The sequence below is a fragment of the Canis lupus genome, chromosome 25 (genome assembly GCF_011100685.1).
Source record: "Canis lupus familiaris isolate Mischka breed German Shepherd chromosome 25, alternate assembly UU_Cfam_GSD_1.0, whole genome shotgun sequence".
Lineage (NCBI taxonomy): Eukaryota > Metazoa > Chordata > Mammalia > Carnivora > Canidae > Canis > Canis lupus.
In genome coordinates, this window is record NC_049246.1 from 1,589,840 (window position 1) to 1,614,796 (window position 24,957).

Below are 24,957 nucleotides of genomic sequence, written 5' to 3' on the forward strand. Positions count from 1 at the left end.
CTTCTTACTATTTGCCTTTCCTGTTCAGTCTTCAATTTTTAGGTGTTAAGGCTTCTCACTTTGAAATAATATCCTGATTTTTCTGTTCTCTTTGGTATTTCATGAATTTTGAAAGCTGCCTCAAGTGTCTCATTTTATTTTTGATTCAGACATATTTCTTGTAGTTGTTCTTGTCCTTCAGTTTGTCCCTAGAACTCTCTGAAACTTTAGCAGTCATAGGTGTAATGATCTCAAACCTTTTAGCAACAAAAGGATTTCAAGTCTTCTTCAAATGTAATTGGGTGTAATGATCTCGAACCTTTTAGCAACAAAAGGATTTCAAGCCTTCTTCAAATGTAATTGGCAGGAAGGATAACAGTGTGACTGGTCTACCAGAGGCATGGGTAACACCTCTTGCCCTTTCTTCACTAAGTAAAACTCCCTCTTCACCCGTGCAGCCTCCTCCGGGCTGCCTGCATCACTTGGAGTTTGGGGGCTGCAAAGTAACAGACAGGGTAACTTACTGGAAGGATAAGAAGGCTCAAGGGGCTGAAGGGAAGGCTGAAGACTCCACTGGGAACCAGTAGCAATAGAAGATGCCAGTGGCTAGAACCACTTGGTTATTGGGACACTCCTGCTAGTTCCGTTTTGCTTATTTGTTTTCATTTTATTGTTGTTGCATTTAATTTCGCCTTTGCTTAACATTAGAAGTCCTGAGGCAAGTCCACTTCAACCACATGCCCAGCCATTGGTTGGGACATCATGATTTACAATCCTAACCTGACAGCATGCAATACCAGAAAGATAATTCTGGCCAACCTAACAGCTATAAATTTGTGATCTGGGCAACAGATAAGGAAGCAATCCAAATAAAAAAGGTGTAAAATCAACTAGGTAGTAATGATATTAGTTATAGCGACAGAACAGGGGAGTGGTGAGGACTGTCCTACAGATTTCATTAACTTTGAGCTGACAGCAGAGGTTAATTGCAAATGGGTGGGGTAAGAGATATAATTAGACAATCAAATTTATGAAGGAGATACAGTAAGAGTTGTGTCAGAAATTATAGTAAAAATAAAATGGCTAAGAATAGCCAGATGAAACCATTTGTGAGAAAATGCAAGGATTTGAAAAGCCTCCTTTCTATTTGAACAGGTTTGATATTTTAACAGGCAGCTCAGGTAGTTATTCTGGAAATCACCACTAGGTTCCAGGTCCCTGTCCAGAATCTCTTATCACCACCTGAAATTTTTTACGAGATGATAAAAGATTTAGTAACTTCAGAAAGATGTAAAAATAACCAGAGAAAAAATAATGATAAAATCAAATCCTTGGAATCAATATATCTATACCAAATTTGGAACATCAAGGGCAAATCTAGGTGACCACAGCTGCAGAAAATAAATGAAAGAGAAAATTATATACTTGAAAAGTATATAATTGTCTGAAAAATGTGTGTGCCCTCTTCTTAAATCTGATATATTTAATCTGCCATGTTAAACTTACAATTTTCATTCAAAGTGTTTTTTGTCATTTTAAATTTAATAGGTACAATACGATCTGATAAATTTTTAACAGTATTTATAAATTTAAATAACTCTGATCATCAAATCTTTATTATTAGGTTATTAACTATCATTTAGGTACTTAAGAAAATTTTTTGTGTTAGGTTTCTAATTCCAGTTATCTGTTTAAAGGACTTTAGAAAACCAGATATATTAGGTATTTTTTAAGTTGAAAAGTTTCAGCTAATAAAAACAATCACATTTATAAAGACCTTAAATATTTAGGAGAACATACGATTTGCATGAATTTAATGTGAAATGTGAAACATAATATATGACTTAAATTCATAAGTTATACTTAAATGCTTGGGGAAATTTAATCTCAACATTAGAAACTAATTGAATATTAACTAACAATCACGAGATTTCTAAGTGGATTTATTTTGTATATAAGTTGTATCTACAACTTACATTTAAAAGTTTATTATGTTGGGGATCCCTGGGTGGCTCAGCGGTTTGGCGCCTGCCTTTGGCCCAGGGCGCGATCCTGGAGTCCCGGGATCGAGTTCCGCGTCAGGCTCCTGGCATGGAGCCTGCTTCTCCCTTTGCCTGTGTCTCTGCCTCTCTCTCCCTCTCTCTCTATGTCTATCATAAATAAATAAAATATTTAAAAAAATAAAAGTTTATTATGTTGACTATTAATGAAAATGAATACAGATGTGAGAATTTCTTTCTATTTTTTTAAATTTTTTTTTATTGGAGTTCAATTTGCCAACATATAGCATAACACCCAGTGCTCATCCTGCCAAGTGCCCCCCTTAGTGCCCATCACCCAGTCACCCCAAACCCCCGCCCACTTCTTCCACTAAACCTTGTGCATTTCCCAGAGTTAGGTGTCTCTCATGTTTTGTCCCCCTCACTGATATTTTCACTCATTTTCGCTCCTTTCCCTTTATTCCCTTTCACTATTATTTATATTCCCCAAATGAATGAGACCATATAATGTTTGTTCTTTTCCAATTGACTTATTTCACTCAGCATAATACCCTCCAGGTCCCTCCACATCCAAGGAAATGCTGGGTATTTGTCATTTCTAATGACTGAGGAATATTCCATTGTATACATATACCACAGCTTCTTTATCCATTCATCTTTCGATGGACACTGAGGCTCCTTCCACAGTGTGGCTATTGTGGACACTGCTGCTAGAAACACAGGGGTGCAGGTGTCCCGGCGTTTCACTGCCTCTGTATCTTTTGGGTAAATCCCCAGCAGTGCAATTGCTGGGTGGAAGGGCAGATCTATTTTTGACTCCACACAGTTTTCCAGAGTGGCTGCACCAGTTCACCTTCCCACCAACAGCGCAAGAGGGTTCCTCTTTCTCCACATCCTCTCCAATATGTGTTATTGCCTGTCTTGTTAATTTTCTCCACTCTCACTGGTGTGAGGTGGTATCTCATTGTGGTTTTGATTTGTATTTCCCTGATGGCAAGTGATGCAGAGCATTTTCTCATGGTCTTCTTGGCCATGTCTATGTCTTCCTCTGTGAAATTTCTGTTCATGTCTTTTGCCCATTTCATGATTGGATTGTTTGTTTCTTTGGTGTTGAGTTTAATAAGTTCTTTATAGATATTGGATACTAGTCCTTTATCTGATAGGTCATTTGCAAATATCTTCTCCCATTCTATAGTTTGTCGTTTAGTTTTGTTGACTGCTTCTTTGCTGTGCAGAAGCTTCTTATCTTGATGAAGTCCCAATAGTTCATTTTTGCTTTTGTTTCTCTTGCCTTCATGGATGTATCTTGCAAGAAGTTGCTGTGACCAAGTTCCAAAAGGGTGTTGCCTGTGTTCTCCTCTAGGATTTTGATAGAATCTTGTCTCACATTTAGATCTTTCATCCATTTTGAGTTTATCTTTGTGTATGGTGCAAGAGAGTGGTCTAGTTTCATTCTTCTGCATGTGGATATCCAATTTTCCCAGCACCATTTATTGAGGAGACTGTCTTTCTTCCAGTGGATAGTCTTTCCTGCTTTATTGAATATTAGTTGACCATAAGGTTGAGGGTCCACTTCTGGATTCTCTCTTCTGTTCCATTGATCTATGTGTCTGTTTTTGTGCCAGTACCACACTGTCTTGATGACCACAGCTTTGTAGTACAACCTGAAATCTGGCATTGTGATGCCCCCAGCTATGGTTTCCTTTTTTAATATTCCCCTGGCTATTCGGGGTCTTTTCTGATTCCACACAAATCTTAAGATGATTTGTTCCAACTCTCTGAAGAAAGTCCATGGTATTTTGATAGGGATTGCATTAAATGTGTAAATTGCCGTGGGTAACATTGACATTTTCACAATATTAATTCTTCCTATCCATGAGCATGGAATAGTTTTCCATCTCTTTGTGTCTTCCACAATTTCTTTCAGAAGTGTTCTGTGGTTCTTAGGGTATAGATCCTTTACTTCTTTGGTTAGGTTTATTCCTAAGTATCTTATGCTTTTGGGTGCAATTGTAAATGGGATTGACTCCTTAATTTCTCTTCCTTCAGTCTCATTGTTAGTGTATAGAAATGCCATTGATTTCTGGGCATTGATTTTGTATCCTGCCACACTGCCGAGTTGCTGTATGAGTTCTAGCAATCTTGGGGTGGAGGCTTTTGGGTTTTCTATGTACAGTATCATGTCATCTGCAAAAAGGGAGGGTTTGACTTCTTCTTTGCCAATTTGAATGCTTCTTATTTCTTTTTGCTGCCTGATTGCTGAGGCTAGGACTTCTAGTATTAACTTGAATAGCAGGGGTGAGAGTGGACATCCCTGTCTTGTTCCTGATCTTAGGGTAAAGGCTCCCAATATTTCCCCATTGAGAATGATATTTGCTGTGGGCTTTTCGTAGATGGCTTTTAAGATGTTGAGGAATGTTCCCTCTATCCCTACACTCTGAAGAGTTTTGATCAGGAATGGATGCTGTATTTTGTCAAATGCTTTCTCTGCATCTATTGAGAGGATCATATGGTTCATGTTTTTTCTCTTGCTGATATGATCAATCAGATTGATTGCTGTATGAATGTTGAACCAGCCTTGCGTCCCGGGGATAAATCCCACTTGCTCATGGTGAATAATCTTCTTAATGAATTGTTGGATCCTATTGGCTAGTATCTTGTTGAGAATTTTTGCATCTGTGTTCATCAGGGATATTGGTCTATAATTCTCCTTTTTGGTGGGGTCTTTGTCTGATTTTGGAATTAAGGTGATGCTGGCCTCACAGAATGAGTTTGGAAGTACTCCATCTTTTTCTATCTTTCTGAACATTAGTAGAATAGGTATGGTTTCTTCTTTAAACATTTGATAGAATTCCCCTGGGAAGCCATCTGGCCCTGGACTTTTGTGTCTTGGGAGGTTTTTGATGACTGCTTCAATTTCCTCCCTGGTTATCGGCCTGTTCAGGTTTTCGGTTTCTTCCTGTTCCAGTTTTGGTAGTTTGTGGTTTTCCAGAAATGTGTCCATTTCTTCTAGATTGCCTAATTTATTGGTGTATAGCTGATCATAATAAGTTTTAAAAATCGTTTGTATTTCATTGGTATTGGTGGTGATCTCTCTTTTCTCATTCATGATTTTATTAATTTGAGTCTTTTCTCTCTTGTTTTTAATAAGGCTGGCTAATGGTTTATCTATCTTATTAATTCTTTCAAAGAACCAACTCCTGGTTTTGTTAATCTGTTCCACAGTTCTTCTGGTCTCTATTTCATTGAGTTCTGTTCGAATCTTTATTAATTCTCTTCTTCTGATGGGTGTAGAATCTATTTGCTGTTTTTTCTCCAGCTCCTTTAGGTACAAGGTTAGCTTTTGTATTTGAGTTCTTTCCAGTTTTTGGATGGATGCTTGTATTGCGATGTATTTCCCCCTCAAGACTGCTTTTGCTGTATCCCAAAGATTTTGAATGGTTGTATCTTCATTCTCATTAGTTTCCATGAATCTTTTAATTCTTCCCTAATTTCCTGGTTGACCCTTTCATCTTTACAGGATGATCCTTAACCTCCACGTGTTTGAAATCCTTCCAAACTTCTTGTGATTTAGTTCTAGTTTCAAAGCATTATTGTCTGAAAATATGCAGGGGAGGATCCCAATCATTTGATATTGGTTAAGACCTTATTTGTGACCCAGTATGTGGTCTATTCTGGAGAAAGTTCCATGTGCACTTGAAAAGAATGTGTATTCAGTTGCATTTGGATGTAAAGTTCTGTAAATATCTATGAAATCCATCTGGTCCAGTGTATCATTTAAAGCTCTTGTTTCTTTGGAGATGTTGTGCTTAGAAGATCTGTCGATTGTAGAAAGCGCTATATTCAAGTCACCAAGTATAAGTGTATTATTATCTAAGTATGTCTTAAGTTTGGTTATTAATTGATTGATATTCTTGGCAGCTCCCACATTCGGACATAAATACTCATGATTGTTAGGTCCTCTTGTTGAGTAGAATCTTTATGTATGATATAGTGTCCTTCTTCATCTCTTACTACAGTCTTTGGGATAAACTTTAATTTATCTCATATAAGGATGGCTACCCCTGCTTTCTTTTGAGGACCATTTGAATGGTAAATGGTTCTCCAACCTTTTATTTTCAGGCTGGAGGTGTCCTTAGGTCTAAAATGAGTCTCTTGTAGACAGCAAATCGATGGGTCCTGCTTTTTTATCCAGTCTGAAACCCTGTGCCTTTTGATTGGATCATTAAGCCCATTCACATTCAGAGTTACTATTGAAAGATAAGAATTTAGTGTTATCATGATATCTATTCAGTCCCTGTTTTTGTGGATTGTTTCCTTGGACTTCCTTTTTCTTTTACGGGGTCCCCCTTAATATTTCTTGCAAAGCTGGTTTGGTGGTCACATATTCTTTCAGTTTCTGCCTATCTTGGAAGCTCTTTATCTCTCCTTCTATTCTGAATGAGAGCCTTGCTGGATAAAGTATTCTTGGTTGCATGTTCTTCTCATTTAGGACCCTGAATATATCCTGCCAGCCCTTTCTGGCCTGCTAGGTCTCTGTGGAGAGGTCTGCTGTTAATCTAATACTTCTCCCCATAAAAGTCAGAGATTTCTTGTCTCTTGCTGCTTTAAGGATCTTCTCTTTATCTTTGGATTTTGCAAGTTTCACTATTAAATGTTGAGGTGTTGAGCGGTTTTTATTGATTTTAGAGGGGGAGGGAGATCTCTCTATTTCCTGGATCTGAATGCCCGTTTCCCTTCCCAGATTAGGAAAGTTTTCAGCTAGGATTTGTTCAAATACATATTCTGGCCCTCTGGCCCTTTCGGCGCCCTCAGGAACCCCAATTAAATGTAGATTTTTTCCTTCTGAGGCTGTCATTTATTTCCCTTAACCTTTATTCATGATCTTTTGTTTTTCTCTTTTTCCTCAGTTTCCTTCCTTGCCATCAACTTGTCTTCTATGTCACTCACTCTTTCTTCTACCTCATTAACCCTCATCGTTAGTACCTCCTGTTTGGATTGCATCTCATTTAATTGATTTTTAATTTTGGCATGATTAGATCTAAATTCTGCAGTCGTGAGGTCTCTTGAATCCTTTATGCTTTTTTCCAGAGCCACCAGTCGCTTTATAATTGTGCTTATGAATTGTCTTTGTGACATCGAATTGTAATCCAAATTCTGTACCTCTGTGGGAGAGAGTATGGTTTCTGATTCTTTCTTTTGTGGTGGTTTTTTCCTTCTAGTTATTTTGCTCAGTGCAGAGTGGCCAAAAACATGTTGTACTGGAAAAAGGAGAAAAAGAGAGGAAAGAAAAAAAAAAAAAGGAAAAAAAAGGGGGGCGGACAAATAGAAAACAGAAAACAAGGGGTAGTATTCTCTGATTCTATATACTGTAAATCCTTTGACTTCCCCTGGAACTTTCCAGTGCTGCTTGATCAATAACTTGCTTTTCCCCTGTCCTTCTAGCTGGTCTGGGGGAGGGACCTGATGTGCTGATTCTCAGGTGTGTGCACCTGGGGGAGCTGCCCAGCCCCCTGCCAGGTGCACAGGCTCAGTGGGAGCTATCTATCCTGTGAGGCCCCTGCTCAGTCCCAGGTACAAGGTGACACCAGGAGGAACATCAACAGTGTTGGCGGCCAGCTCTCCAACTCTGGAGTCAGCTCCAGCAGTAACTACCGCAGCTCCCAGTCCTCAGGGGCCTGGATGCCCCAGGGTCGGGGCGGGGGGTGCCAATCTGCACAGCTCAGGGCCGCCCAACGGCAGGGGCGTCCTTGCTGTCCTGTGTCCTCCCAGCCTCCACCTGTCAGGGGCGAGCACCGGATCCTGGGCTGTGTCCCCTGGTGCCCTGGGCTCCCGGGCCTGCGCCGCTGGAATCGCTCTCCCGGGGCCGCGCAGCCCCCTCCGCGCCAGCCGCCACCTGAGCCACCAACACCGAGCTGCTCCCGGGCCCCGCCGTGCCCGCGCTGCAGCCCTTTAGGGAGCTCGGCCGCGGGGTGCGGCCGCTCTCCCCCCGGGGCCCAGGTCCTCTGTTAGTGCTCCCGGAGCCTGAAGGCATCCCCGCCCCTCCTGGGGTCCTGCCCGAGCTCCCTGCGAGCACCTTTCCGTCGGGGAAGGTTGGTGAACCTCCTGCTTCTCCGGGATGGGCCTTACCTGTCCTGGGGACGCTCCCTGGCGGCCTGAGCCTGGCTCCTTGCGAGGCCCCTCCCCCTCGGATGCTTTTTTATTTCTTTTTTTTTTTTTTTCCGTCTTCCTACTTTGATAGAACCGCAAACTCTTCTACTGTAGGATTCCAGCTGTTCTCTCTTTAAATCTCAGACCGAATTCGCAGGTTTTCAGGATGATTTGAAAGTTATCTAGGTAAGGACAGGTGACGTGGGGATCCTAATCTTTCGCCATCTTGCCCGGCCTCCCCGAGAATTTCTTTCTGATGCAAAAGCTATCCGTATACATTTAAGCGAAAGAAAGAAAGAAAGAAAGAGAGAAAGAGAGAGAGAGAGGGAGGGAGGGAGGGAGGGAGGGAGGGAGGAAGGAAAAGAGAAAGAGAAAGAGAGAGAAAGAAAACAAAACCTCAATTATCAAAAAATAATTCTCCAAAACAATTGATGTATTGTTACCACAGGAAGGGAGAATGAAGCTTGATGGCCCAAAGCTACAAAAATTCACCACACAGCCTCTAATCTGGAACTGCAAGAACCTTAGTCCTCCATGGAGCCCATTTGAAAACTGAAGTGAAGTGGTAGGTGCTCTGGTCTCGGCGTCAGAAAACTTGGTTTGAGTCTCACCTTGACACAGTATGACATCAGGCAACTCACCTTTGGCCTGCAAATCTTAGTCTCATCTGCAAAATACTGCAGCGCCACCTGATTTACTAAATAATGATGATCTGGTGAAATAAAATATGTGCAAGACTTAGTATAACCTGTAAAGTGACACATACTTGCCACGTTTATTCTGAGCTATTGCACACCACCATCAGTGGAACTAAACAATGATCTTTCATTTTTGCCCATCTCATGCAATGGTTTCACATTTTCAGGCAAAGCACCTGTGGTTTCATGCATTTTCTATCCTCTTTCAGCTTCAAGTTCCATGGGGCACACACATAAACACACACTTTCATAGTAAGTTGTAAGCATCCTCGTACTTTCTGGAGCTCTGATTGTGGCCTCTTTCCCTATATGGATGCATGTATTCTCCAGAAGCAAGCTTGCTATGGTGTTTATTTGTCTATTCCCATAGTCCTCATCTGCAGGGGTGCCAGCTAGCCTCTGTCATTTAACACTTACCACACTTAATCACTGGATAGTAATGTCTCCAATTTAAATAGCCACAGTTGAAATTGTCATTTTGCACTTCTGTGCTGCAGCTTTAGGAATTAAACTATGTATTTTCTCTTCATTTTACTTGGCCTCCTCTTGTTGCCATTCTGCATAGACCTGCCTAACAGCCTTTAGGTTTTAATGGACTGCTATTGATTTTCTTTTCAGAATATATGAGCCCACGACCTCTTAGTGAAATTAAGCAGTCCACCTGTCACAGGGAATCTGATTTCTGTCGAACTTCTGCTTGAGCTTCCCAGGTACCTATGCTGTGCCACCCCGTCCTCTGTGTCACATTCTTTTCTTCCCTTGGCTGCCAGCAGGTAGTCATTCTTTTGCTCTTCTTCAGAGCCTCATCTTCCAAAAAATGTTCCCAGCCAGGCCAGGTGGTCCTTCCATGTACTTGCAAATCACCCTACAGATGGTTCGGTAATAGCACATCTCCCATTATATATCATTATCAATACATTTTTATTATCCCCACTAATCTGTGAGCTCCCTGAGGATAGAGACAATCTCATTTATCTTTGAATACTTGGCACTTTGTGCAGTTTCTGAAATGCAGTGGGAGTTGATTAAGCATTTTTGGAGCAAATTAAAAATTAATATGAATAAATGGATAGACTGATTTATTTAAATAAACTGTGACCCAAATTGAAGAAAGTCTATTCCATTCTAAAACAAACTGAAAACATAAAATTTCTATAATTGTCAAGTTCCTCACCCGGCATTTAGTTATTTGGAGGAGAAACTCGTGGCTACCTTTGGTTTGCCTCTGTGACTCATTTTCTCCAGTAATGCATCACTTATTGGAGTCCTCTAGGTCTTACCTCCACAATATCTACAGCATCTAGCTTCTTCTTCCCACTTCCACAGCTTTCTCCTTTACTCAAGTCCTGAATTATCTCAACAATTTATCAGTCACTTCCCTTCTTTCTCCTTTACAGTTCATTATCAAATAATCTCTTTTTTGGCACATTGGTACCATTTTTTTCCCCTCCAGTTCTTGATATTTCTTGATGCATTGATGTATCACTTCCTGGATCAAATCCTTTAATAAAACCCTAGTCCAAAATGTAGAGTAGTAGTTTCTTAAAATTTGAAAAATGATCACCCCCTCCCAGGTAAAACATTTTGAGAATGTGCTGTGTACAGCTATGCACATATTTATAAATGTATGTTTAAGTTATGACTGTCGTGATGTATTAGATATGTTCTTAAACAGGCATAAAAATGTAAAAAGTTGAGCTAAGGGATAATAAAAAATATTTGCATAATTACTTTATTAATGTTTCAAAGAACTTTCTTGCTAAGTCATATCACTAATATTATATTTATTTAGTAAGCATATAATATAAAATTTATGCTTAACTTTTTTATGTAAGTAGCTTTTGTGTGTATTTATACATATTTATGGCATATATATGATTTATTATTTCTGGAAACTTTGGTTAATACTCTATGGCACGGTAACTGAGGTTGCTGTTCAGTTTATTTCAATGCCTACTTTAAGGGCTATCATGGAAAAAAGAAAAAAAAGTTTCCAGATTTCACAAAGACATAATGTATGCCACACCATTCACAAGAAGGTTCATTGTAAATAAAATTGGATCTACATCCATATTTCAAATATGACTTTTTGGAAGTTATTTCTTGTTGGATCTATGTTTTGTAACATGGCCAAAGAATATCTTGCCTTTAGTGTAAAAGGAGTGTCAGCTCCGCCACTTTTTCTTTATCCGAGATTTTATTATTAGTATCATCTTCAATCCGTGGGTTCTTAGAAGGAATCCTTTAAAACTATAAGTCATTTTGTGAGTATGCATTTAGTTAAAATTAGATGATGTAGTCTGTCAGTTCATTTACCACAGCTCCCAAATCTGCAACTCCCTGAAAGGTAGGTAGTATGGTACAGTGAGCAGCTCACTGGAAACTTGCCTCTCAGCATTCTGGGGCACCCTCTCTGCCCTCAGAATGCCTACCCTACTGTCCATGAAATAAGACATGTGACCTTGAAATATGGTTAGTGAGAGAACCAGTCAAGAGGGTGAATTTTAGTAATGCTTACTTTTTTTTTAGTTTTTAAGGTTAAAAATTAAAACTCACTGAAGTTTTGATGTCTCCTCACACCCCAGGGCATGCTCTTACATACCTCCCAGAGCTCAGACCCCACCTTGGAGAACACTGCTGTAGAGGATCGGATCCATACTGCTGTCTCTAGCTTCCAAGTACTCTGTAATTTGACCCTAAGCCATCTTAGAAATGAAACCTTTTATTTCACTCACACCACTGCCCCATCTTTATTTTATGCTGCATTGCAGGTGTTTTATTCCTTATTTCTAAACATACCCGATATTTTTGTCTCCACTGGGCATATGCCCTCCCTTCTATCTTGAATGTTCTCCCCACTTTACCACAGTATCTCTACCTATCAAGTTTCTCCTCCATGAAACCTCTTTACATTTGGGTGTAGTTCCTCTGAACTGAACAAAAGTTCACAGAACTTGAAGATTCTCTTTGGCACATGAATTAGAAATAATTATGTGCATGTATTATCTCTTCTATGAGCAGATTATAAGCACCTTAAGTAAAGGCACTGGGGTCTCATTAATTTTTCTGTTCCTAACAATCATCCTACAAACTTCCTGACATGCAGTACACATGCATTAGGAGCTATTGTGATACTATAGAACAATATGAAGTTGGAAATCATAAAGACCTGACTTGCAGAAGAATTAGCATTTTTGTGAAAATTTTGGAAACAAAATTACCTTCCATCATTTAGAGCCTCCCAATAAAAGAACGGTTATACATTCATTCTCACCGGAAATGCCAACAGGAGCCAGCTGATAACCCCTTAGGGACATGCAAAAGAGACTTTTCCATTTGGTGGAAATCAAATTAAAGTTCCTTTCAGTGGCATGACTCTATGATTTGGAAGAGAAAGAAATACCAAATCTCTAAAGGTGATTTCCAAAGAGAAGACTGTTACATTTTAAAAGTCATTTGCCATATTTCATTTACCATTTCCATTCTAATTTATTGACTAACTCTTATACAAGATACCATTTTAAACACAAGAAGTGTTTGAATTTTAGGTTTTGGTAAGTTTGGTCATATTGCATATTAACTAGTTTTACATATTAACCAATTCAGTAATTGATTATAAATAAGCCAACTTTAGAGGATTGGCTGTCCTGTTGATAACAAGAATTATTAAATCAATTAATTCAGTGTAATATCATCCAGCCATGTTCTGTAGGCACAGACAACAAAGGCAACTTAGGTAATGGAAGTTACATCATTTTTTGCAGGACTGGTTTTGTCATCCTCCATACTCAGTTTTTTGACTATGTAGCAATCAGAAAAAAAGTAGTTACGAACACTGTCTATGACTAAGACTGTTACTAACTAACCTACCAGCAGAAAAGTATAAAATACACAGGCACATGAACACACACACACATATACATGTCAGTGGTGCTTGAAACACTCATCATCAGAGTCTCTTCCGAGAGATAATGTGCTGGTACACTTTTTAATTAAAGCTGATGCTCCCTGAAGTTATTTGTGGTATTCTTATAGTCTAGCTTGAGAAACACAAAGGATGGGTTACAAGATTAAGAAATAGTAAGAGTGAGGGATCCCTGGGTGGCACAGCGGTTTGGCGCCTGCCTTTGGCCCAGGGCGCGATCCTGGAGACCCGGGATCGAATCCCACATCGGACTCCCGGTGCATGGAGCCTGCTTCTCCCTCTGCCTGTGTTTCTGCCTCTCTCTCTCTCTCTCTGTGACTATCATAAATAAAAAAAAAAATTTAAGAAATAGTAATAGTGAAAGGACCCTGAAGTTGCTTAAAAATAGAGAAACACCCATGATGTAGATGATGTGGAAGAGAGGTCATATTAATTCAGAGTCATTCATCATGACTACACTATGTATGACCACCCTTAGCTCCTAAAGAGCCCCAGCCCTGGGAGTGCATGGTCCATCAGCAATCAGAACCAACCTTTTAGAACGTTCTAAATTCTGCCACCTTTGGACACCAGGGAATTCACCTATCAGTGAGTCGAATAAAGAGTACAGACAATTCTCCATTTTATTTAACCAAACCTTTAAATTACACTTACCTACCATGTTTACTCAATCATCTTCACTATTTAATTTTCCCCAGTACAGTGGAAAGGACAATTAAGTAACTCAGGATTCAGCAAATCATAGTGTAAGCTTTTTAAAGGTGTTGATTTTTTATCTTTGGCACAGACCCGCTGCATCTCTTTGGAGTGAGAGGGAGGAAGATCCATGTTAAAAGGAAAAAATGAACAAGGAAGGAAGAAAGGAAGGAAAGGAGGAGGGAAAGGAAGAAAGAAAGAAAAACTGTTTTAAAAGGAAGGAAGGAGGAGGAAAAGAAATGCTCCCTATGTAATTTTTACTATTAACCAATTTTGGAAATCTCTAATTCAGTGGTTTTTCAAATTGTAGTTCCTCCATCAGAAACTTCAGCATCATCTGGAAACATACTAGAAATGCAAATTCTTAGACAGCACTCCCCTCCCGTGCCCCAGACTCAGGGCATCAGAAGCTCCAGGGTGGGGGCTCAGCATCTGTGTTTTAGCAAGTCCTCTAAGTGACTCTGTGACACACAGACACTAAGGTCTGTATTCTACTGCTCAGGCTTAAAATTAAAGCATGTGTGTTTTTCAGTGAAGGCATATCCAAATACGACAGGCCCCAAAAAGAAGCTTTGTCCCTGCAATAATTTTGTGCGCTCTCTCCCTTTCACTCTGGCAGTCTCTCTCTCTTTCTCTGGTTCTCACAATCTTAGGTAGATTATGAAAAAATAAGTAAACATAAAGTGGAATTTGTATTATGGTTAATGCATGCATGCCTCAACAGTTTTCTTTGTTTATAGTTAAAAGGACTTGAGGTTAAAGAACATGTGGTATTCACTTATATACCCTACTGCAAAGATCAGTATAATGCCTTACACATTCATAAATATTTATTAATGAACATTTAAACTATTGCCTTATAGAAAGCACGTTTTCTGTTTGGAATTTACAAACACATCCAGTTAGGGTGGTGGATCTTTAATTTCTGTTCTGTGGGCACATGCTCATCTAATGTGACAAACATAACATGTATGTTTATAGCTTAAACGTAATGGAAGTTAATTATCACAATCAAGAATAGCAATTCAAACTAAGTATCCTACTAGTTTGTGATCAAAAGCATAATTTTCCTATATGAAGGAAAATCAGATTCTCAGTTCAGTCCTAAGTTCTTAAAACTTACTTAAGTACTTAAAACATGATTCAGTAAATCATGGTTGATAATGATAAAATTGGTATCAGGGTTATCATGCCTTTAAGTAAAGATTCATCAGAAAATTTTTATCATTCCTGACAACTTAAAACAAATTTAGGCTGGTCAGATAATTGGAAAATATTTGCTAATAACTAACATACTAGAAAAAGTACATAACATGTTTTTACTGAAATATGATGGGATTTTGAAAATGCTAAAACCATACAGATGCTTAAAAGCAATTTTTTTCATGATCACAGATTTATGGTTCAGTTAATCAATATTTGAATTATATGTTTGTAACTCCGTTGTTAAACCATTTCCCTATAACCTACAAATTAATATTAATGAGAAATCCAATAGCATTCAGCTGCAGCATTCTGTCACTGTGCTAGAGTAATTATTGATTTTAATTTTAAATATTAATGCAATGCACTTTTTTGTCAGCTTAAAGCAATAATTGCACAGAAACAGCAAGACCTAAGTCAGGTAAGATTCTATTGCAGGAGATTTGATAGCAAAGCTGTCAACAGTGACTGCTTAACAAAACTTGAATTGTGCTCTCCAGCAACTGGCATATGATTATGAATGATTACATCCCTCATAATGAATAGCTGACCCCTGGGGTTATTTGGTTTGCAGCTTTCAGCCCATCTGTTTAAAGAGATGGAGTGGTTCCTTCTGAACAAGAAATTTGATCATGAAACTAAGGAACAGAGCCACCAAAACAGCTGGTGTTTGGTACCAGGAGAGAGAAAAGAAGGGGAGGAATGACAATAGATGAACTTGTGAAGTCCCAGCATCTTAGTGTGAGAGGTCTGATAAAATATGTACCACATATTATTGAGCCCAGTCATACTCTTTATTCTGAAAGAGGCAAAACAGTATGCTCTAATAATCTCAGGTTAGAGAAAACAAATTTCTCGTGAATCAAAATGAGTTGATTCCAAAGCCTGATTAACAAATTATAGGACAAAAAGCAACCGGATCCTTTCACCCCCACACAGGGGCCCCAAACTAGGAGGGAAGGAAAGGAAGGAAGTGCCGCTGGAGCTTGGCTAGCCCAGGGACTGCAGACAGAGGTGACCACAGACCCTCCCACGGATGCTTAGCACACACTGTTATGAACCATCCCAGATGCCACCAGCCCCCAAGCCAGTTACTCTCCTCTCAGCCTTCTGGTAGTCCTTCAGGCATAGGAAGAATTGCAGTAAATTATCTGATAGTCTTGCAAAAGATCCTCAGATCCCACTCAAGTTTCACTAAAGACATAGTTCAGAATTGCATGATGTCTTTAGTTCTCAAGTCTCTTTTTTCTCCTCCTGTCTGGGACAGTTTCTCCACCTTTTCTAACTTTTATGACTTTAACACTTCTGAAGATTATCAGCCAGTTATTTTATAGAATGTCCCTCAATTTCACGTTCTCTGTTTCCTCATTCAGTATGTGTTATTGGTAGATCTATCACTGCAGTTGTTGCTATGTTCTTATTGCATCTCAGGTGGTACAGCATTGTAATTTGTCCAATTTACTGATGGTGCACAACTTGATCATTTGATTAATGTGTTGTCAGTGAGTATTCTTCACTGAAATATTATGCTTTTCCCGTTTATATTTAATAAATGTTTTATAGGAAGTAATTTGAAACTATGTAAATATCCCATTTTTTGTCAAACTTTAAACTTGTTTGTTTAGGACTTAGAGTTTTTTTTATTTTTTTTCAGTGAGTCATAATCCATTGCTATTATTATTTATTTTTATGCTCAAATTATCTCAGACTTGGCCAGTGGGTAGCCATCCAAATTGGTTCCTGTGTCTTTTGATACAATCCCATCTGAATTTGTGCTTGCTTCCTGTCATAATACTATATTCCAGGCTCATCTCATAATTTCCCTGCCTACATCAATATCTATGTATCCATTTACATATATTGAAAATGTGAATTCACATCAATCATTTTATCTCCAGTAAACACCACGGGGATCATTTTAGCTTTCTACCTTTCTGTGATTATAACTCCCTTCTCAAACAGTAAGAGACTTGGCCTTAACTATCCATAATATTACTTATTTGCTCAGTCCATCCTACATAACCTAACAGAAACTGGGCAAAGGATTTAGGCAGGCAATTCACAAAAAAGAATATCTAATTGCCAAGAAGCATATAATCAGAAATCACTAATAATCAGAAATCACTAATAATCAGAAAATGCAAATTCATGGGCACCTAGTTGGCTCCATTGGTTGAGCATCTGCCTTCGGCTCAGGTCATGAGACTAGGCTCCCCACTCAATGAAGAGCCTGCTTCTCCCTCTCTCTCTATGGTTCCCCCTGTTCTGCTTTCTCTCTCTCTCTCTCTCTCTCTCTCTCTCCCTCCCCCCCCCGTCAAATGAATAAATAAAATATTTTTTAAAAAGAATGCAAATTCAAACCACAATGAAATTTCACTACACACCCAAGTGGGTGAGGATGGAGAACACAATATCACTTTATGCTAGTCAGGTATACTTTTTATTTTTATTTTTTTAAGTAGGCTCCATGCCCAGTGTGGAGCTTAATGTGGGGCTTGAACTCATGACCCTGAGATCAAGACCTGAGCTAAGAATGAGAGCCAGAAGCTTAACTTCCTGAGCCACCCAGGCGCCTCTATGCTAGTCAAGTATAAATTAGTACAACCATTTTGGAAAAGATTTTGGAATTCATTATAAAACTTGATAGAACAATTCCACTATTAAAGTACATTCAAAGAGTGATTGATCTTTATAATGAATCAAACTGAAAGCTACCTGAAAGCCCATCAACTTCTGAATACATGAATAAATTGTGGAATATTCATACAAAGAAACATTAGACAGCGATAAAAAGGAACAAACTCCAAAAGATACCCAACAACACAGACTAATTTCACCAACATAACATTGAGCAAAAGAAGGATGACCTTAAATGATGGCATCATATGAGATTTTACAAAAAACTATACAGAACAAAGTGTTGACAGAGGTGGTAAAACTCAGTTTGAACAGTGCTTGTTTGAAGAGGTGAAGGAAAGAATTATATTTGAGGAAGGGCAGGGGACATTTCTGGAATGCCATAATGCTCTACTTGCAATTTTCTATAGACATATTTTATGGTTTAAAAATGTTCAAAATTTATCGGCCCTTCCAGATGCCAATAATTAATGTAAGGTCTTCTTCTCTGATGTATCGGATTCAAATTCTCTGTCAGTCTTATAAGCTCTCTTAAGTCAGTCCTAATTTATTCATCCAGTCTCATCCCTTAGTTCTCTATGATATGTATTCTATAAACAACCAAGTCATTGCCAAAGAAAAATTGGGAAAAGTCAAGAACAGGCAATTCAGAAAGAAGAACTATGGTAAAAACCACTTTAAAAAGCAATTAAACAAAGATGCAAATCTTCAATATTGATTCCTTACTTATCAGATTGGTAAAATACTGACAACATCCAGTATAGTAAAAGTGTGGGGAAATAGGAATGCCCATTGAAATCTAGATAAGAAGAATAATGAAAGAAAAACATTATAATTGGGTGATAAAGAAATCAGCTGAAAGCAATGAAATGATGTTAGTTGAAAAATATACCCAAGAGGCAAAAGGGAGAAACCAAGCTCAATCAATACTGGAAAAAAGAATATGAGAGAAATACCAGATTGTGCAATCAAAACAATACATGAACTTATATTTTTTTCCTTAAGTCATCATCCTTTTCCCAAAGTGCTTTGACAATGGTCAGTCCCCTCCTTGTTTGACTCTAAAATTCTTTGGCAGGGAACAGGGTTTCCATAAAAGAAATTTAGAACAGAAAAAAAAAGTCTAATGATGAAGTTAATCCTCGAATAACTTGAGATGGGAATTATATATGACCCTTCTGAAATGCAAATATTGTCTTGATTATTTCTTAAATTTACCAAATAGAAGCAATGAGAGATTCACTTAAGCACTGAGAAGTCCAGCAGAAAGGTAGCTAAGTGAGAGTAGGTAGGAGAACAGAGGATAGTTCCAGGGAAGGAAATAACATGGTCATATCTACTTACAAAGCTAACTAAATACAGGCAAAATAATGACAAAGATTGTACTTTCTAGTCTTCCAATTCTCCATGTCTAGTTTGGGGCTCCCTTCTTTTTGTCCTTTTATAAAAGAGTTAAATACACTAAGGTAAGGCTGTCCCCATATTGTCTAAGACTTCTCAGGGAAGTCTAGTCCCTTCCACATTCCATTCTTTGTAGCTATTTCTCATTCTTTCAAGTTCCCTCTGCTGAAATCCTAATGGATCGACATTATCCCTCTCAGTGGATGCATTTTAACCAGGACTCTGTCTAACTAAGGAGGAGACTAGATAATGCTCTTTAAGTTGTCAGAAGATATATATATGGTGGGGCTTTTGTATGAGTTCCATTTATGAACTTCATCTACAAGTAATTCTTGAATCTTCCTCAGTATCTTGGCATCTGGAAACTGGAAACTAATCGAGGGAAAAAAAATTCCATCAAAGTGAGACAGTCTCCATCTTTTTGTCTCAAGATTTATAAAAAGAACAATGATTGCTCATTGGAACTATCATTAGAAGTCAAAGTCAAGGACTGCTCAAAATCAAGTGATGAAATAGAAGCTTTAATTTTAGAACAAGCCAGGTGGCTTTCTCCTCTAATCTGATATGCTCTGTCCAGTTAAGGAAGAATCCTATCCTCACATCTTATCTATCCAACAGTTTAAAAGGATCCAATGTTATCATTTACGTTAAGACTTACATCACTAATAATAAATGTGTTACTTTCTAAGAGATATTTATATTTTGAATAGAGAGAATTCTTTTTTAATTAAGAAGAAGAATGTTCAGTGCTGGAATTTATGGAGATTAGTTCCAGGTTGGAGGACAAAAGTCTCTTCTCAAAAACTATTGGAGCAGGTTTATTTTGATAGTAGTCTTGACATATTACTTAAATCAGAGGCTGCAAACTGGCACACATGGACCAAATTTGGGCCACATACATCTCACTTAGCCAGCACAGAATTTTTACAAAATCTAAGCCAATAGTTAAAACTTAAAAATTTGAATTTCCAGCCTCTCTCTCTCTCTCAGGAGAGGAGGAGGAGGAGGAGGAGGAGGAGGAGGAGGAGGAGGAGGAGGAGGAGGAGGAGGAGGAGAAAAGAGTATTTTTATTACTGTCCTTAAATTTCCATAAGGCAACAGTCATTTGGAACAAAGATAGTTCTGCCTCTTTCAATAGGCCATGAACTTTCCAGTTTGCCACAGTTCACATCACATCCTTGTTCCCATGCAAATACTAAGGTCAAATGTCAGTTACTATTTATTATCAAGTACCATTTTGCTTCCAGTAGAAAAATATTCACTTCTTTGCATTTTCCAAAAGTAGAAAAATAAGAGACAGAGAAGGCCACTTGACTTTTCCTATATTCAGGCCTACTTTACTCATTTCTACTCATCTGCAGGTCTCTGTAGGCATTTGAGTTTGAGATTTTTAATTTAAATAAATTAACATGCCTTTACACATTGAACCATTCAACCAAAAAAAAGTTGAGAATGAAACATATTGGATAGAAAAATTTGTAAGACGAGATGGGAGAGTCATTTTATATATAGCAAAAATATGAATGTATATTTCTAATATTTATTATCTCCCCTCCCCCCAAAAAAAGGGAAAAAGAAAGCATAAGAAGTACTATAGAAGTGCAGAGGTGGAGAAATGTGCTCCCCGGATACAGAGGGAAGCCTAGAGGAAGACACTCACAAAGTAATTATTGAGCCAAGCCTTAAAGGATGAGAGGAATTTTTCCCAGCAGAGAGAATTTTATCACTTCATGATGAAGTCTGGGAGTAAATACTGGAACTTATTCTTTCCCATTTCCATTTTTTTCTTGTGCCATTCATTACAGTTTTCCACTCTTGAGTCCCCGATGTATGAGTTCCATTTATGAACTTCATCTACAAGCAGGATAACATGGGTACATGAAATCCAACAATATCGCTCTCAGTCACACCCAACAGAAGCATTTCTATTAGAACTTGCAGCTGACAAACTTGTAGGGTGTAGAAAGAGTCCTGTGGTTGGAACTGCTTCTTCCTCCCTCTGTGACTTTGAGCAGGATGAAACTTCTCTGAGTCTTGGCTTCCCCTTCTATACATTGTACATGGAAAAATTTCATCTCTCCTCTCTTGCAGAGCTCCTATGGAAGCTTAAAGGAAAGCATATGAAAATCCATTTTAATCTATGACATGTTCTTCAAATATGGGTATGATCCTGAAGAGTATCCAGCATAGAAATGGACACACAGAAGGTACTCGAGATTTTTAAAAAATAATTTTTTGTTTGTTTTGAATACTTGGAAATTTACAGAAAATTTGCAAAGAGAGTTCAGAGTATTCCCATATATCCTTCACCTGGTTTCAGTTTTCTGCTAATGTTTTCATCTTACATTACTGTGGGACATTTGTTAAAATGAAACCAACATTGACACCTTACTATTAGCTAGACCTCAGATTTATTTGGATTTCTGCTAATGCCCCTTTTCTGTTCAGGATCCCTTCCAGGACACCTTATTGACTTAGTCATGTGCTTCCTTAGTCTCCTCTGGTCTGGCAGTTGCTCAGTCTTCCTTTGTTTTTTAATAAGCTTGGCAGTTTTGAGGACTATTAAACAGGTGTTTTGTAGAATTTCCCCCAGTCTGGGTTGCTCGGTGGTGATGAGACTGGGGTTGTGAGTTTGGGGAAAGAATACAGAGGTGAAGTGCCCTTTACTCACATCATATCTGATATCCAAATGTCACTGGTAACATTCACCGTGGTCACCTGAAGAAAGTGTTGTCAGCTGCCCCTCTCCCACTGTAAATTACTATTTTTCCCATTCCCTACTCTACCTTTGTGAGCCACTGAGTCCAGCCCACCCTCAAGAGAGTAGGGGTCAGGGAGCAAAGTCCACCTCCTGAATCTACATACATCATTTAGAATTCTTGAGGAAACTTCATAGTTTTTGAATCATCAAATAATAGAAATAGTATTAATTGATGTGAGATTCATTTTTTATTCCCTGCATACTTAAGCTCTGGTAAGAATGCTAAGATTAGACTTTAAGCCAACCTGCAGACAATGGGTGAGGGAATGAAGAGTCCCTAAAGACCTACAAAATCCACAAGATAGAAAATGAGCCTCTTTATGCCTGAGAGTTAACTGTAATTGCAGCCACGTCAGCGCCAGGGAGCGGAGCTTCCTAGTGTGGGAAGCCATACTGCGGGTCACCAGCAGATAGCGCTGTTGAATAACAGCCGCGCAGTTTCCTGCTTGCCAGGCTGTACAAGTAGCAGGGTGCTATACTCAACTATTTGAGTTTGCCTCTGGAGAGCTATCTCTAAATTTTAATAATAAAAATAACATTTATTTGGTTTCTGAAAACTGATCAAGATACTGTCTGTGGTTTCTATGGCAATTCTAAAGCCTGAAATCAATTTTTATGGGAACAATCTCTTTATGTGATTGTACTCAGATGTTAGGCTCTATTCTCACAATGGTCAACAATGTGAAGAATTAGGAGCTCCTAGATATTTTTGCAGACTAGTTTGCTTTGTATTTTACCCACAAGGGTCATTAATTGTTATTAGCTATAACTGGTATAAATCAGGAAGGGGTATAACACTTATGAGCTGATGTTTCTTAATAAGGATTTGGGGATGGTCTTGACATGTCTTCCCCATAGAATCCAAATATATATGTTCCCCTAAGCCAGATTGTCAATAGACTCAGATGGGGAGTGAAAAAGGAAAGAAAGAAGGGGGAGGGCATGAAGTAGAATTGGACTTGATTAGAGGAAAGAAAATAGACACAATCTAGCTTTGGGGGGACTTCAGCCTCAGATTTCCTGACTTGAGAGAAAATGTGTATTTCTACGACATCCCCAGTGTTCACTTTTCATTAATGTATTAAGTATCAAAGATGATTTCCACTGGAAAACTTTTTGGGGCTACCATTTTGTAGTATTTTATATCCCATACTGATTGAATTTTATAGTGTATCAAAATTGGGGTACATTTTGACAATTTTATTTATATGAAAAACTTAGTCAAAATCTGTCTTCTTTTTTGAAAGAAAGTATGGAAAACCTAACAGATTGCATATTGAATAATTATGTTTAAAAAGAAATCTCACCTTAACTTTTATACAGCAATCCATCTTAAAAAGACATACCTTTTTTGGTAGGTTTGAATGTGTTGGCTTATTTGTTTCTGAGAGAATTCTAAGACTAGAAAAGAAGTCTCACTAAAATAATGGTTCAATTGCTTCTATGTATTGAGCAGTGACTATGTGCTTGGCACTGTCGTTAAGTACTTTACATATATTATCTCATTTAGTCTTTAGAATAACACTATGGCAAGGTATTATTATTTCCATTTTACAGATAAGCAAATTAAATTTTAGAGAGGCTAAATAACCTACTTATCCAAGATGAGAAAAACCAGTAAGTGGCTGAGCCCAGAATCTGGCTGCTCTAAATCATAACAGGCCTTCCTCCCCATAGGATTTTTTTTTTAAAGATTTTATTTATCTATTTGAGAGAGAGAGAGAAAGAGGGAGCATGAGCAGGGGGAGGGGCTGAAGGAGAGGGAGTGAATCTCAAGCAGACTCCCCACTGAGTGTAGAGCCCAATGCAGGGTTCGATCTCATGAGCCTGAGATCATGACCTAAGTCAAAATCATGAGTTGGACACTTAACTGACTGAGTCACCCAGGCATCTGCCCCATAGGAGGTATTTCTATGGCTAAATCAAATTCAGATCAATCTTACCTTGGTGGCAGCAAGTCATTATGCTGTATCTTATACTTCTATTTATCTTTATTATAAATCAACATTTAATCCAAGATACTCAGAAAATATCTAGAGTAAAACCAAAACCAAACAAAAACAAAAAACAAACAAAAAAACCCCTAATATCTTCATATAAAAGAAGAAAAGCAATTGGATTTAGGTACATTATCCTTCGTTCTGACCCTCAAAAGGGTTTTGGTCTTTGCATGCTCTTTGGCAAATTAATTGTACCCTGAAATTCATCTTAAAAGGGTAGGTCGGGGAGCCTCAGTGTCTCAGGTGGTTAAGCTGCCTTCGGCTGGAATCATGATCTCAGGGTCCTGGGATCGAGGCCTGGTATCAGGTTGAGCTTCCTGTTTAGTAGGAAATCTACTTCTCCCTCTCCCTTGGCCCCTCCCCCCTGACTCATGCTATCATGTTCTCTTGCACTCTCTCAAATAAACAAATAAAACCTTTTTTTATAAAAGGGTGGGTCAGACATTCATTGCAGGTTTGAACATGTTGGATTTTTTGTGACTTAATGAATTATAAGATGGCAGAAGATAAATTCTACAGAATCTGTCTAGGGAAGGGAAATGATTCAAAACTGATGGCTTAGATTAATTTATCACATTGGAAAGCTTGACATCAGGTTGTTCTGACATTACCCAGTACTGGCTAGTGCAACTGAACTGTTTTTAAGGCTTCAGGGTGTTATTTTTTTGTTTGTTTTCAAAGATTTTATTTATTTATTTATTTATTTATTTATTTATTTATTTATTTATTTATTTATTTATGAGAGAGAGAGAGAGAGACAGGCAGAGGAGAAACAGGCTCCATACAGGGAGCCTGACGTGGGATCTCGGGTCTCCAGGATCAGGCCCTGGGCCAAAGGCGGTGCTAAACCACTGAGCCACCGGGGCTGCCCAGGTGTTATTTGTATATAAGTGTAGGAACAAGAAATAGGAAAAAATTAATCCCTAGCAAACGGGTGCCTCTTTCACCTATATACCTCCTGGGGTTTGTTGAATCCTTGAGAAGTTTACCTCATATAGTTTTGGCTAACATGTTACAACAGGGCAATTCCAGATACTGGCCTGATTGGCTACTGATAATCATGTTCTCAGCCTCATTACAAAACCATGCAGGTTTTTTGTTTTGTTTTGTTTTGTTTGTTTGTTTTTGGAGGAGAAAACAATAGGATGATTAGATCCCTTGTTTTACATTGTAACTTGCTTAAGGTCAAGCACAATTTAGCAGCTAAATAGAACCCAGAACTGCATGTTCCTGACTTCAAGCTCCATGTTTAGATCTCCTATTAGAGTTTGTACCTCTCTCTTTTCTGCCTCTTTACAGACTAAAATGAAGGTTAGGAGCATCAGTCAAAACCCAAATGTTTATTCTCTGTCTCTTCTGTTTAACTCAAAGGCTCCTTTGAATAAGAAGACCAAGTCTTTCCCTTCTTTACCACACCATCATTGTTTTCCAAGTGACACTCAGGCTCAAATAAGACTTAGAAGACTTTTGGATCAAAGGAAAGTGGTAAGTGAAGACTTCAAATTTA

General features: G+C 38.4%; 1 long non-coding RNA gene across 2 annotated transcripts in view; it reads left to right on the forward strand.

The window, feature by feature from the left end:
- The window catches only part of LOC111092362, a 30,022-nt gene extending 5,065 nt beyond the window's left edge, over positions 1-24,957 (forward strand). For both annotated transcript variants that reach the window (XR_005378167.1, XR_005378168.1), the window contains 3 exons: positions 8,578-8,694; positions 20,781-20,896; positions 24,822-24,957. This is a non-coding gene — a long non-coding RNA (uncharacterized LOC111092362). The remainder of the gene's footprint in view (positions 1-8,577; positions 8,695-20,780; positions 20,897-24,821) is intronic.